Here is a 14,328-nt window from a genome sequence, read left to right as displayed (position 1 = left end):
ATCTCACTTCCTCCACTATAATAACTCAAGCCCCTGGGCCAGAGTGAGGAGCCCTGAGAAAGGAGCACTGGACCAGCAGTTCAGGGAAGGACTTGGCCACCAATTCCCCACTTTCCAGGTTCCAAGGATCCCCTGCTCTGTCTTGGCTCACAGTTCCTGGGCCTTGAGGTCTCCCTGTTTCCCTCAGGTGACCCAAATCCTCACACTGAACCACGCAGGCCCCATGCTGTGACTGCCATACCATTAGCTCAGGACCTATGTGGCCTGACAGCAAAGCTTATTCCCGCCACGATGCAGACAAAAGAGTTCACGCATCCACAAGCCTGAAACTCCCACCCTACAGCTGCACCACGGCTGTGTTCTGGGCAGCAGCCACCCACGACCCTGTCACCTAGAGGTTCCCCTGCCAGACCCACGACACATCCGAGGCCTGTGGGAGTGAGGGGCAGCTGGTCCACCGTGCTTATGGAGCAAGACCACAAGTTTGGGGGACACGGGCATCGCGCCCGCTGTAGGCTTAGAAAACCAAGACGAACTGGTGGGTACCGACACACACCCCAGAAAGATGGATCACAAAGTTCTTAAGTAGAAATCCAACTCCCGTTGAGACTGTACTTGGAAATAGAGACATTAAGGGTGCTAAATAGAGACGTCGGGGCTAAATGGCGTCTTAACAACATAGGACTGCTATTTATAACAGCAGGAAGAAGCATCAGAAAAGTCACTCTCTCTGTCAGGTCTGTCTGCCGCTACTCTTCCCCACCTCAGGGGGAGGTCTCCAGCTAGAAGTTCTCCCTTGGCTCCAATTCTGGAGGATTCGAGCGTCTTTCTACTCTGTGCACACACCGGTCTCAGTACCACTGCTGCGGCGCTGCCGCCGATGGCTCAAAACAAACCCTTCCGCGAGGAGACGCCGCACAAACTGCTGTAAAGCAGCGGTGGGGCCTGCGGTGTTGGACGGGGACTCCGCGAGCCCCATCGCGCCCTCCGCTGGCCACGGGGGAAGCGCGGCGGAAAGTAACAGAGGGGCGGGAGCCGGAGCGCTGGCGGCGGCTGGGACGCGGCGGGACCCGGCGGCACCGAGAGCGCAGCCGCGCGCGTCCCCGCGGACCGAGAGGAGGCGCCGGGCCGGGGCGGGGCGGAGCGGGAGCCGCGGGGTCGGCGAGAGGCGCAGGGCGATGAGGAAGACAAGCAATAAGGACCGCGCCCCGGACGCTGGCCGTCAGAGACCCCGACCTCGGCCTGCAGCTCGGGTGCCGCGCGCTCCCGGCCCGACCCGCACGGGCCTGCGGCGCCTAGTCCGGGCGCTGCTCTTCGCCTGGCTGAGGTGAGCGCGTCGCTGAGCGGATCCAGTCAGCCCGGGCCGGAGCCTCCCAGATGTGACAGCCTGCGCCGCTGGCCCCGCCCACGCCCTGAGCGCCGCTTGGCGGGAACTAATCGCCCCCAGCCCCGCCTACCCTCTGAGCGCTGATTGGAGGAATTCCACCCCGAGAGACTCTGTTTCTTGTTCACTCAGCGCGGGAATTCTAGACAGAAACTGCCGGGCCACATCCGCAGCCCCTGAGGCCTGAGCCGCTGGGTCGTCCGCACTCCGACCCCACCCGCCCGTGAAGTCTCTCACGCCACCAGTCAGGCCCGCAGTGGCCCCAGCCTTCCCGCCCTGCGCAGGCCGCCCGTTGCTGCCGCCTCGGGCCTCTCCTCGCTGCAGGCGCCTCAGGCCTCTTCTCACTGTAGGCCTCTTCCAGGAGGGAGCACTGAGTGCGTGGAGCCGGCGCCGCGCTAGGCCGCCCTCGGAGGCTCCCCGGGCCCATCCTAGCGCGGGCCGGACGCCTCGGATTCCACACCACCGTTGGCTCCGACTCCACAGCCCCGTCAGCTCCGAACTTCTGGCTCCGCGGTTGCTTCGGGTCCGGCTCTTCAGGCAGCTCCTGGCTGGTGTCGTCGAAAACTGTAGTGGATGTGTGGAGCTCAGGGCTCCCAGCGCCTCCTGCTATAGAATGGGAGGGAGCCAGCTGGTGAGGGGAATGAGAGAAAAAGAAGAAAAGGAGAGGGACCGTTTATCGAGGAAAAGGGAAACAAAGGAGAAGTCAGCGTTTATTGAGGAAATGAGAAAAAAAAAGAAAGAGAAAAGCCAGAGGAGATGAAAACATGAAGAAATAGATAAGATGTGTTCTGCATGTAGGAAGGGTAACCGCAAGAGCAAAGGGGCAGTAGCACAGAAGTCAAAGGCTGTGGTCATTGTATCTTTCTATGAAGTCACACCTGAACTGCCCGCTGATCTGCGTGCTTGCCATGATTGACACATCACATTCTGGATTCGCAGCTGTGATTGGCCGACACTTAACAGCCCTTTGAGATGGACAGTTTACGCCCAATGAGTCTGTCTTTTTCCCCTGCCCTAATCTGCCTCAGGTCAGATCAGGGGTGCACTAGTCAGGTGTGTGATTCTAAGCCGAAGGTAGCAAAAATGTCCTTTCTTGTCTTGCACTGCCAGGCTCCCTGCTGTGGAGACCATTCCCCTTTAGACCTGAGCTCCCTTACCTAGATCTCTGTCAAGGCCAGGACCCTCAAGCACCAGGGGAAGAGTTCAGGGCTCCATGCCCTCCATAATTTTACAGTGATTCTGATCGGCTTGTCTAGGCATCCGATCCCTAAGAGGAGTGGCAACTTGGGTTGCCTTGTGAGTGAAGGACTTTATACAAGTTGGAGGAGGAAAATGTGAAACTCCGGAGAGATGAGGAATTGCCAGAATGGGTCTTCCCTGAAAGGTTTGGCCCAGACAGGACACTGTAGCCAGGAAAGCCACAACCGGAAGCAGGAAGCCCCATCTTGCCCTGCCCCTAGGAAGTTACCTGTGACGCCATCTTCCCGCCCCTGGGAATTTACATATGGCGCCAAACCTAGGACCAATGGGCTACCTGTGTATCCCTAATGCCCGCCTTAGGTTCCACCCCAAACCGAGGTTATTTACAGGCCCCCACGCCGCGTGTCCACCGGAGAGATCGCCGGACGCCAGCGGTGGGGGTTGCCGGTCATCTCTCTCCGTGTTCTCAGAATAAAGGCCGCTTTTTATTTTATATTTCTCATCTTTTGTTAATATTTTTCATCTTTTGGAAATAACTCTATCATTTGTTGCCGTGACTCGATCGGCAGGCAACTAACTCTTGGGCCACATACCCAGCGTTTCCTCGCCGATAATCAGATAACATCCTGGATTAATCCCGAGCTTTTTCCTCTCCCGAGACGTTCCTGTCGCCAGCTGCCTGCACTCCGCATCGGCCAGACTGATTTCAGGTGAGCACTCCCCGGGGAACTTTTGGCACTGGGCAGCCCCAGTCAACTGTTCTCCCCGTCTGCGTGGGTCTGTGCATTTTCACGTCCTTAGGACCGCCCAGGACAGGGTTCTTTCTGGGCAAACCTGCGCCCACAAAATCTCTCACGTTCTTTGGGTTCGGATAGCCCAAAGCAGAGATTTTTGGGACCGCCCACACTGAAAGAATGCCTCACTTCCCTTAAAGCCTTGCGCTTTCACGGGCAAAACTGTTACTGATCCCACGTAGACTCCATTCGTAAATCTCAGTGACGACTGGAGTTTACGGTTTGGAACCGTTCCACCGCGTGGTACCACAAATAAGTGACGACTTTTTTCTGGACCTCCGGTTTTTTTTTCTTGCCTGAATCAGTCATGGGGAACGTATTTTCTAACTCCCAAAAGACGCCTTTAAAATGCCTAATTTCCAATTTACGTACTCTAAAACTTAAAGGTACCATAAAAACTAAACAACTAACTTTTTACTGCCAGGAGGTCTGGCCAACCTACCCGCTTATCGGCAAGCCTTGGCCTCGGCAAGGAACATTTGACCCCTGCATTCTCAGGAACTTGTATGATTTTTGTCAAGCTGGCAACAAGTTATTAGAACTCCCTTATGTCCAAGCCTTTCTTATTCTGAGAACACGCCCATCTCTCATTAAGTCTTGTGCTCCAGCTGAGATACTTTTAGCTAAGTCTACTGCGCCGCAAACTTTTCCGTCCTGCTCTCCGTTGTTTTCCCAGCCGCCTCCTGCCTACCACCAAACTCGTTCCCTGCCGTTGTCTCCCGCCGGACTGCTCTCTCCTCCCCCTATGCCTGATTCTCTCAGCAGCTCTAATCCCTCTCCATTGCAGATACCTCCCACTGTACGATCGTCTCCCTCTCCGCCTTCCAGGACCCATAACTCTCCCAGCAGCTCTAATCCCTCTGTGTCGCAGTTACCTCCCGATGTTCCATCCTCTCCCCCGCCTTCTCCTGGGACCCATAACTCTCCCAGCGGCTCTGAACCCTCTGTTAGTGCTTCCTCTCAGTCTCTGACTTCTCCTGAGAATTCTGTATCCCCTACAGCATTCTCACCGCCTGCCCACCATACTAGGTCTTGGTTGCTATGTCCTTCCAGCAGGTCGCGTGATTGTTCCAGCTTGCGCGGGGAACAGTCGCCATGTTGCAACCCTCTGCCACATGGCATGGCGCCGCCATGTTCCGGAGGGCCACATGGCGACAGGGCGCCGCCATGTTTCGGGCCACGTGACAGGGCGCCGCCATGTTTTGGGTCACGTGACAGGGCGCCGCCATGTTTCCAGGACCCTTACTGTCAACAGGCGTCTCCTTGTGGCTCCTCTTGTGAACTACAACAGCCGCCCTGTTGCAGTGCACATGACGCTTCATTGTGCTGCCGACAGCAGTCCTCTAGCTGCAAGGCACACAGTGAGATGCCATCTGCTCGTGTTTCCCAGGGTGACCGGCAGCAGCTCTGTAGCCGCTCTACAGATGATTGCTCACATGCGCCTATCGGAAGGATGGCTGCTCAAAAGCCCTCTGCTCCAGAACCTCCTCAGGCTCTGCTACCGCTTCGGGAGCAAGTTGGCCCCAAGGAACTTGTTAACATCCATGTGCCTTTTTCCCTTTCTGATCTATCCCAGATTACCCTTAAATTAGGTAGCCTCTCTGTTGACCCACAGAATTATATCAGACAATTTAAATTCATTACTAATTGTTATGATTTACATTTTAAGGATGTTTATGGGATTCTAAATACCTCTCTCATCTCACAAGAACGGAATCAGCTGTGGCAAGCAGTTCGAGAAAAAGCTGATCACAGACATGAGGTAAACACTGCTGGTAATGACTCTAGGCCTATAGCTGTGCCAGAGCGGGACAAGCATACTAACTATAACAAACTTTTAAAACAGGTCCAGGAGGCTAATCAAAACCCAGCTGTGTTCCTAAATTGGCTTTCTAATCCTCGAGCCCTGCAAGCAGTTCCAGCTTCGCGCGCTGTGTCGGGCCGCCTCCCAGCCCCTCCCCCATGCGCCGTCCCAGCCCCTCCCTCCCCCATGCGCCATCGTCGCCGCTGCCACCTTACACGTTTCCGGGGGATTACAATTCTCAAACCATTTAATCAAGGTTTTTGGCCACCTGATAATTTTACCAGCCTTGTTTATCAATCAAAACCTTCACCAATCTCCTGTTTAACAACTAAGGTAATAAATTTCCTTTTTGCTGGGAACCACTAGCTCTCTTTCAAGACAAGGGTTTTCTTCAAAGTTTTATTTTATTTGTCTTGGTTCATACTACTGCAAATAACAACTTTAAAAGTAAATGTGTTCAGAATTTGACAGTATTAGATCAGTTTTGATTTATTCATAAGATTGCTAAACCTTTACTGCAAAACGTTTCCATTAAAGCCTTGTTTGGCAGACTAAAGCTTTGTTAATTCTACGTGTCACCCTATAAAAAAAAAGTGATATTCCTGCATATTTACTTAATTCTACTATAGTCCAAATCCCAAACAAAAAGACAAAACTTGACCTTCAAACCTTATAGAGATCTTAATATGGTTTTTCATATTTTTAACACTTGTGACACTTGGAGTTCTGAGACAGGCAAAACCTACACAAGGTGGAGCTGCCTGCCCCCTCCATGGACCACGCTCAAATGCAGCAGAAGATACTGGACAAGAAAATGCCCCATCCTGGCATTCTTTGAGACCTTACTCCAGGGCCGCTGGACTGTCCTAGCCACCAGAGAGTGGGTAAGCCATCCTAAGTTCTAGCCCTCACAGGAAATGTCGACACTGCCAGATTCGTCACCGACAGAAAATCGCTGCTGGAGGCTGAGGGGGTTCAGGGCAACAACAGCCCCCTTTAAGGTGTCCGTCTCGGATTCCAAGTCGTACTAAAGTCTCAGGTAAGACATTCTCTATATTTGTGGACATAGAGGCCATATATACAGAGTTCTTCCTGAGTATTCAGGCTGCTATATTAAGTCCTCAATCTCTATGATGGGGTATTGATGGTCAACCTATGCCATTTACAAACAGGGCCTATTTTGTGCAGGTCCCAGTCTTCTCACTTGGTTTATACTTTTTCAGGATGCATAAGAGCCTTTCTCATACTTGCTAAAGTTCTGTTACAGCAAATCATTCCAAGGACAACAACCAGGTTGCAGCGACCCATGTCTAAATCAAAGTTGCTAGACTGCCATCCTGGTTTCACATCACTCAGGCTAAGAGGTGCCCTTCCAGCCCTAAATCTGATCATTCTGAGTGGTCATCTCATCTCCTGTCGCCTACCTGTCTCCGTCTCACAAAGGCCTCGCAGCCACAGTTAACAGGCTAAGTCATGTTTTGTTATCCACTTTGGTTCCTAATTTCTTACATTCTATTAATGATCATTTTTACAGCAGGACTCTTTAACAGTATTGCCTACAGACTCCAATATCATGCATACCAGAGACAAGCCTCACCAACCTACTGTCTTAACTTTTATGCTTTCAGATGGGGGAGTAATCACCTCTCATAACTCCACTCCTCCTAACCCCACGTTTAATTTTCAGAATTCTGCCTTACCTTGGAACATGTCTAAATCAAATGCAGCCTTCTACCTCACCTGGGTCCTTAAATATGACAGTGCCATGTCTCCTCATAACATCTTGTCTCTTTGTTTTTCCAGTCTGACATACGTGCATTCACCAGTGAAGTTGTCCTGGCCAAAACACCTGGTACCAGCGTCTACCTGGGCATCAACCTTCATCCCGTCGACTCCCCTAGGCTCCAGTACAGCGCCCTTTGCCAGCAGGAAGTAGTTAAAGAGAGAAATCTTCGCCCCTTTTCATAATAATAACCATAAGACGGGATATGAAAGGTTTGGCCCAGACAGGACACTGTAGCCAGGAAAGCCACAACCGGAAGCAGGAAGCCCCATCTTGCCCTGCCCCTAGGAAGTTACCTGTGACGCCATCTTCCCGCCCCTGGGAATTTACATATGGCGCCAAACCTAGGACCAATGGGCTACCTGTGTATCCCTAATGCCCGCCTTAGGTTCCACCCCAAACCGAGGCTATTTACAGGCCCCCACGCCGCGTGTCCACCGGAGAGATCGCCGGACGCCAGCGGTGGGGGTTGCCGGTCATCTCTCTCCGTGTTCTCAGAATAAAGGCCGCTTTTTATTTTATATTTCTCATCTTTTGTTAATATTTTTCATCTTTTGGAAATAACTCTATCATTCCCCATCCCAGATCTTGACTTGGAGCTGAGCTTGAGAACCAGGTCCTGGGATCCTGGTACTTGCCCTAACCCCTCTCCTCCTGCACAAACCACTCTTATTTCTATTGTCCCCTGGCCTGGCTCCTCTTCCTTCATTTTTCGATTCCTTCTCCCCCACCTCTTCTAGAAGAAAATTCTCCTTTGGGTACTTGATGGCAGAGAATGAGCTTCCTGTGGAAAAGTGCAGGAAGGACAGTTGTCTCTTTAAACCCTGAAAAGTGCCTGAAAGCTCCATATTGAGATGCTCAGAGAGAACAGTTTCCTTTTGTTAATTAACTACACTGAGTAGCATGATCCTGGTAACTTCTTTCTTTTTTCTTTTTCCTTTTTATCGGTACCAGGGATTGAACTCACTACTGCCTGCTTGCAAGGCAGGCGCTTATGCCGCTGAGCTAAATCCCCAGCCCCTAGCCTGGTAATTTCTAAGTGATTGATCAGGGATTTAGTCTGCGAGGATAATTTTGCCTCTTCATATAGAGATGTGTCCATGGTATCACAGTTGGATGCACAAAGCTCCTCTAAGTTTAGTTTTTCAATACATTATATCACTGACTACTGATTGCATTTTTCAAATGTAGTTTTAGGACAAAGAACTTTGTGAATCATTGGGTTTCGCTGTAGTATTTTCACATATGCATATAACTTTTGGTCATATCCATCCCTCATTACCCATCCTTCCTCATTTCCTGTTATTGTTTTCATCTTGGCTCATAATAGTCTTATTTCTGTTTTCATAGTTTTTGTTTTTAGATTTCATGTATAAGCTAAAATATGGGATATTTATCTTTTTGGGTCTTGCTTTTTTCATTTAACATGATGATTTCCTTTATAGCCAAATAATATATGTAGATATAGATATAGACATAGATATACATATGTTAATTTTAAAATTATTTTCATTGTGTATCCCTGAGTTTCCCATTGTTAAATCCAACTTATATCCGCAACAAATGAATCATGATTTGCTACTGTTTCTTTCATATAGAAAGAATGTGCAAATTTTGCTTAGCTCACAAGTCCAAGTAGTCAATCTGGATAAAATAATGTGGTCAAAATGCACCCTTTGCCTTGACTCCTTTATGAATGTTTACATGATATTACTTTTCTTAAACTGATTAAGATAAAGATGCCATTTGTAGACAGCATCACTTAATGTATTAAATGCCAAATAAAAGATATGCTAGTGGGCTCTGCAGGTACCATAAAACAATACATATAATAGTGAAAATTCCATTGCTTAAGAATTTTTAGTTTTCTTTAAACAATGGTTCTTATCTCTATTTTTACAGTTTAGTTATTATTTAAATTGACAAAACTTATATATAGTTTTTCACAGAACACGTGTTGTAGCTTGTGTTTAGATGTCTCTCAAAACATCCTGTAGTCGAAGATGGGCCAGCCACCTTTAGAGTGTGTGATGCATTGTGCTATGCTGCGATCAAAGATATATAATTATGAAATTAATCAACTGATCAGTTTAATACCACCCAACACCCAGTAATCTGGATAAAATAAAAGGAACAGAAAGACATTGTAACGGCCGATTGCTGATTTGCTACCTTCTGTCTACCATGAACTGTTGCCTTTCTGCCAAGCCACCCTGCCTTGGAGCCAGCCAATTATGGACTCAACCCTCTACAAGTCTTGAGCTAAATAGGCCTTTTCTCCTTGAAGTCTGGGTGTCGAGTATTTCATTTAAGCAACAAGAAAAGTAACTAAGATATATGACTTTCTTATTCCAGACACTCTCTCACTCTGTAATCCAGAGTGGTATTAAACTCACTATGTAGCCCAGATTGGTTGATAACTTACAACAATCCTCCTGCCTCAGCCTCCCAAGTCCTGGGATTACAGGCATGTGCCATCGTGCCTTGCTAACATGATGATCTCTGTTCACTTTGCAGGCTGTCTCCATGGACCTAATTAATGCATGAATTACTATATTTATCTTTTCATGATGTTAAGATCAGTAAAAATATCTTAGTGATTTTCAAGAATATAATATACTGTTATTATGTCTATACAGTAGATCTCTTGGAATTATTTCCCTTAACTAGAATTTTATATTCTTTGACTAGTATTCTCTCAACACCAGTGACCACCTCCAACCCCTGGTAACTACCATTTTTTATTCTCTGTATGAATTTGACTTTAGATTTCACTTAGAAGTCAAGACCTATGAGATTTCTTTGGTTGCCATCAAACCTGCACTCTTTGCTTTAATCTTCCTGGCAGCCATCTGTGTACAGGACAATCACCTATCATCGGAATTTGATAGAGCTTTAGAATTTTTGACCTCTCCTCTTCCTCACCTTCTGCATCTCTAGTCCTTTTGTCTGTCTCTCTTGTCCCAGAGAATCATATTTCCCTGTAGTCCTGCACCCCCACACTCCTGAGTTCCAGTGCTAGCACTGACCTCTCATCTGCTGTCCATGACTATTCCACACAGAGGACTCAACTCTTGTGCCACGGAGTCAGGTGTCATCTCCTCAGTTAAGCACATCAGTGGTTCCAGCTCTCCCCAGAGAATCCTCTAGAGTGGAAGATACTGAACAAAAGAACTTGGGACTTGTTCAAAACTGTAACCTTAGCATATGGAACCACCCCAATGAAAAACCGAATAAATTGTTCTCGAGTGAATGAATAAAGTATGGTTGAAAAAAATTTATATACAAGCAAAAATTTGTTAATATTTTACTTTGTTCAACTAGTATGCATGACAGCTCAAATACTCTCTTCAGGGATACTGGTATAGCCAAGTAATGCAGCTCATGGGTGGTATGTGAAAAGCCATGTCCCATCCCAGCTCTGAAAAGAAGTAAATAAAAATTTAAAAAGAGGGAAAAAAAGAAAAAGAAAAAGAATTCCAATGTCTATCATCAGGGTACTGGCTAAAAACATTTGCATGCCTATATAGGTGGAACACCACAGAAATTTAAAACACACACACACACACACACACACACACACACACACACAGAGGAGCTTCTTGATATTCTTTACTGGGAATTTGTCCAGGTCACATTGTTTGGGGAAGCAAAGCAAGGTGAAGGAAAACATATGGTTTTGATCTATAGTATGTGAAAAGGGGAAAAGAAAAAATGGTTTCAACTATATTTGTTTACATAAATATCAAATATTTTGGGAGGAATGAGAAAGAAATAGGTATCAGAGACTCCCTGTAGGGGAAATGGAAGAAACAAAAGAGGCTTGTTGCCTTTCTGGATCTTTTGAACAGGTCAAATGTTAAATTTCAAAGAAAAAAAAAACAAAAAAGGCAAAGTGAAAAACTTTACGATGAGGGACAGCAGGCAAGGAGAGAGAAAAGAAAGGAAGGTAGCATAGAAGGAAAGAAAGGAGGAAGTAGGGGCTGGGGATTTAGCTCAGCGGCATAAGCACCTGCCTTGCAAGCAGGTGGTCATGAGTTTGATCCCTGGTACCGATAAACAGTTAGGAAGGAGGAAGGTAAAAAGAAAGAGAAGGAAGGATCTAAGAAAAGGAGCTCCTACTTCCTTAAGGTAAAAAGTCTAATAATTATAACATTCCTAAAAAGTGCACATTTACTGTTGTTTTAATTCAACATGTTGTTGTCTTTTAATTGTATTGCCTCTCCTTAGATATCTGTCTTTCATTCACTAAAGGATTTTTAACAACAAGCGTGATTAACAAATGCAATTAACTTCTGGCTGAGTCTTGGGGAAGTAACTCTAGTTAGGAGCAAGGGACCCTGGTTGGGCTCATGTCGCTTTTGTGGCTTCAGCAAGCTCAGAGCATCCTCTGGTGTCACGCGGGCTCCAGGTATACCACGGAGGAAACTACCAGTGCTCCTCCATGACACTAAACTGAAGCCAGCTGCCAACTCCCAGGGGTCCTCATTAGGAGCCCATTGCTTTATCTCTAGTAAGTCTGTGCACACTCCTCACACCATGCCCTTCTGTCTTTGGACAGGAAGGACCCTTGAGCTCCTCCTCACAGCAGAGCAGCAGAGGGCCATGATAGCCAAGTCAGGATCATGAAAGGGGGAAGAAGCAGTGGGGCAGCAGGGTCTGTGGAGCTGCAGGAGCCCAGGGGCTGTGAGGAAGACTGCTTTTGAGTCACACCCTGACCCAATGCTTGCTTCCTCTGTGGAGTATGCCATTCCCTGGATCCCCAGGAAAGCAAACTGTGCATCCTCAAGGTGGGGCAGCTCCTGGGGATGTGGCCCAGTTTGTCCTCTGCCTCCCAGCCCTGTCCCTACCCTCTGCTGACAGAAATAAAGCCAGTTTGGCTGAGCGCAGTGGCTGTCACAGTGTGGTCCAGGACAAGCAGCATGGACATCACTGGAACTTGGGAGAAATTCTGTGTTCAGGCCTGGTGCAGACCCAGGGAATCAGGAGCTGAATTCTTTTTTTAAATGTTATTTTAAAGAGAATAAAAGCAAGCAAAGTAAAACAGAATAAAGCCAATTAAAACAAGACAGTATAAGTGACACAGAATTTCAAAATAATAGGAAATCAATAATAGTTACCATAATACGTCTTATGTCTTCAAAATAGGTTCACATTCTTTCAGACACAGTAAAAGCAAACAAAATAGAACAGAATAGAAGCAGTAAAAACAAAATAATGAATGCAATCCAGGACTTCAAAAACAGACAGTAATAAATCTAAAATGGCTACCATAATGTATCTTATTATCTTTGAAACAGCTGCCCATGCCATCGGACACAAAAAAATGAAACAAACAAAACAGAATAAAATGCAGCCACACAAAACAATGAGAATAATACAGAATTTTGAAACAAGATATTAAGGAATTAACAGTGGCTCCCCGCCTAGAAGGAGACCCCACATAGGTGCCACACTTGCACAATACTGTCCTCTGAGCAGATGATCAGACTACTGGCTTTAGGCCTGCAAAGTCAATGAAACACTAAACACCACAAGCATTAAACTGTATTTTACCTCATTAGGGATCATCACTACCTGTGTTTCTCTGGATAAGCCGCTCACTTATGGTGGGGAGCGGGGGCAGAATTATTGGCTCTTCTTGTCTCCCTGCCCATGCACTGGAAGGTGCTAGCATCTGGCTCTCCCCCAGTCAGCCCACAGTGGCACCGACTTACAGGACGTCTTAGCTTCTGGTTGACTTCTCGGCCTTCTCTCCCACAGCCGCAGAATGGTGCAGACTCATAGGAGTGGGCTGGTGGGATAGTGGTCTGCTGTAGCTATATAGTCAGGGTCAGGTGCCTCAGCTGGCTCAGTGACTCTGTTGCTACTCTGTTGATTCAGGCAAGGGAAGCCCAAAGTGGACTTCTAGTTCTATGTGTGCTCCTGGCAGGAACATGTCTCCCTCCGGAATGGAGACCCACAGGGCACAGAGCATAGAGTTACAGGGACAGGAAGCATACGTTGTGCTAGTGAGTCACTGGTGGTGACAGTGCTGTCACACTCATTCCCAACCTTTGACTGCTGCCTTGGAACAGCTCCATATAATGGACACAGATTTGAGTATCCTCAGCCTCCTGAGGACCTTGCCACAGCCATATGAGGTAGCTGGCGGGGCTGACCACTGGGCCCCACTTCCTAAAGGTCCACAACACTGTCCATGCTGTCATCCCTAGGAACCAAGCCTTTCCCTGAAGATCTTTGGTGACATGGGAAGCAAGAGCAGACTGCGTTGTGCATGAGTGTGTTGGTCTGTGAGGACATGAGTCCATTCATCTTTTCACTGTATGAATACTTCAGGGTTTAACTTGAGTCTATATTCACCAGTGAAGTAGATGAGACACACCTGTGTAAATCGTCTCTGTGGGAAACTGAAAGAAACAACATATGTATATGTGTATGTATATAAAAAGTTAAGATAGTTCTACTACTGATTTCTCTGAGTTCACGGAAGACAAAGGTTTGTGTTGGTGTGGTTGGGCAGTTGAATGCAGAGGTCCTGTGCTCTGGGTGAGTGATTTGGGGAGGACAATGCACAACGTATGTACCATTGCTGTCCCCTGATTTATGTGTTTTGAATGTTTTCATTTTTTTTCTCCTTGAAACAAAATGGACTTGGAAAAAACCCAGATATTTCAAATCATAACCACAAACACTTCAGGGCAATGGAAATCTAGCTGTCACAATCATAATTTCTGTGCTTGCCCTCAAGAATCCTATCTTCAAGTGGAAAAAGACTCCTTACAATGATATACTTCCTCTGATAGGAGGAAAGGGCTGTGAACCAAGCGGAGGTGGAGGGAGATAACACAGGAGATTGGGGTGCCAAGAGTGTGCCTAGTAGAAACATGAGGTCACACTAGGCAAGTGAGCCCTGGGAAATGAGTCCTCAGGCAGGGAGCAGCTGTGAGGTGTGAACCTCTGATTGGGCGGGAGGAGGAACTCTGTGAGGCCGTGAGCCCCAACCCACTGCAGGCCACATTTGTGTAAAGTGGTGGTACTTGAACAGGCTCTTGAAACTAGCAAGGGTGCTTCGGGGAACATGCTTCACAAATCACAGTGTAAGAAGGTAGACACCAGCTCCGACCTCCTGAGCACTTACAGAAATGAGGAATTTCCACAGCGCTCACCTAACAGGCTTCCTGTGTAAAATGATGGTGATAGGCTTAGTGTTACTGGTTATATATGGTTAAACCCGTGTTATAATGTTGTCATAAAATGTTAGGAGGAAGCATCACCCCAAAACTTGCCCTGGCTTCTGGAGAGGGAATCAGTGAGTCAGTCTGCACCCAGGAGAGCTGCACCCCGACAGCTGTGACTGTGG

General features: G+C 47.5%; 1 long non-coding RNA gene across 1 annotated transcript; it reads left to right on the top strand.

The window, feature by feature from the left end:
- The first annotated feature begins 909 nt into the window (after nt 1–909).
- On the top strand, nt 910–10,260 carry LOC134473760 (uncharacterized). The gene is made up of 2 exons (XR_010044183.1): nt 910–3,294; nt 10,028–10,260. It is a non-coding gene; the product is annotated as an uncharacterized LOC134473760 (long non-coding RNA).
- The last annotated feature ends 4,068 nt before the right edge of the window (nt 10,261–14,328 follow it).

Source organism: Cavia porcellus, unplaced genomic scaffold (assembly GCF_034190915.1).
Source record: "Cavia porcellus strain 051 isolate PalLab524CR breed Dunkin Hartley unplaced genomic scaffold, mCavPor4.1 scaffold_28, whole genome shotgun sequence".
Classification (NCBI taxonomy): Eukaryota; Metazoa; Chordata; class Mammalia; order Rodentia; family Caviidae; genus Cavia; species Cavia porcellus.
This window is presented reverse-complemented; position numbering and strand designations above follow the sequence as displayed.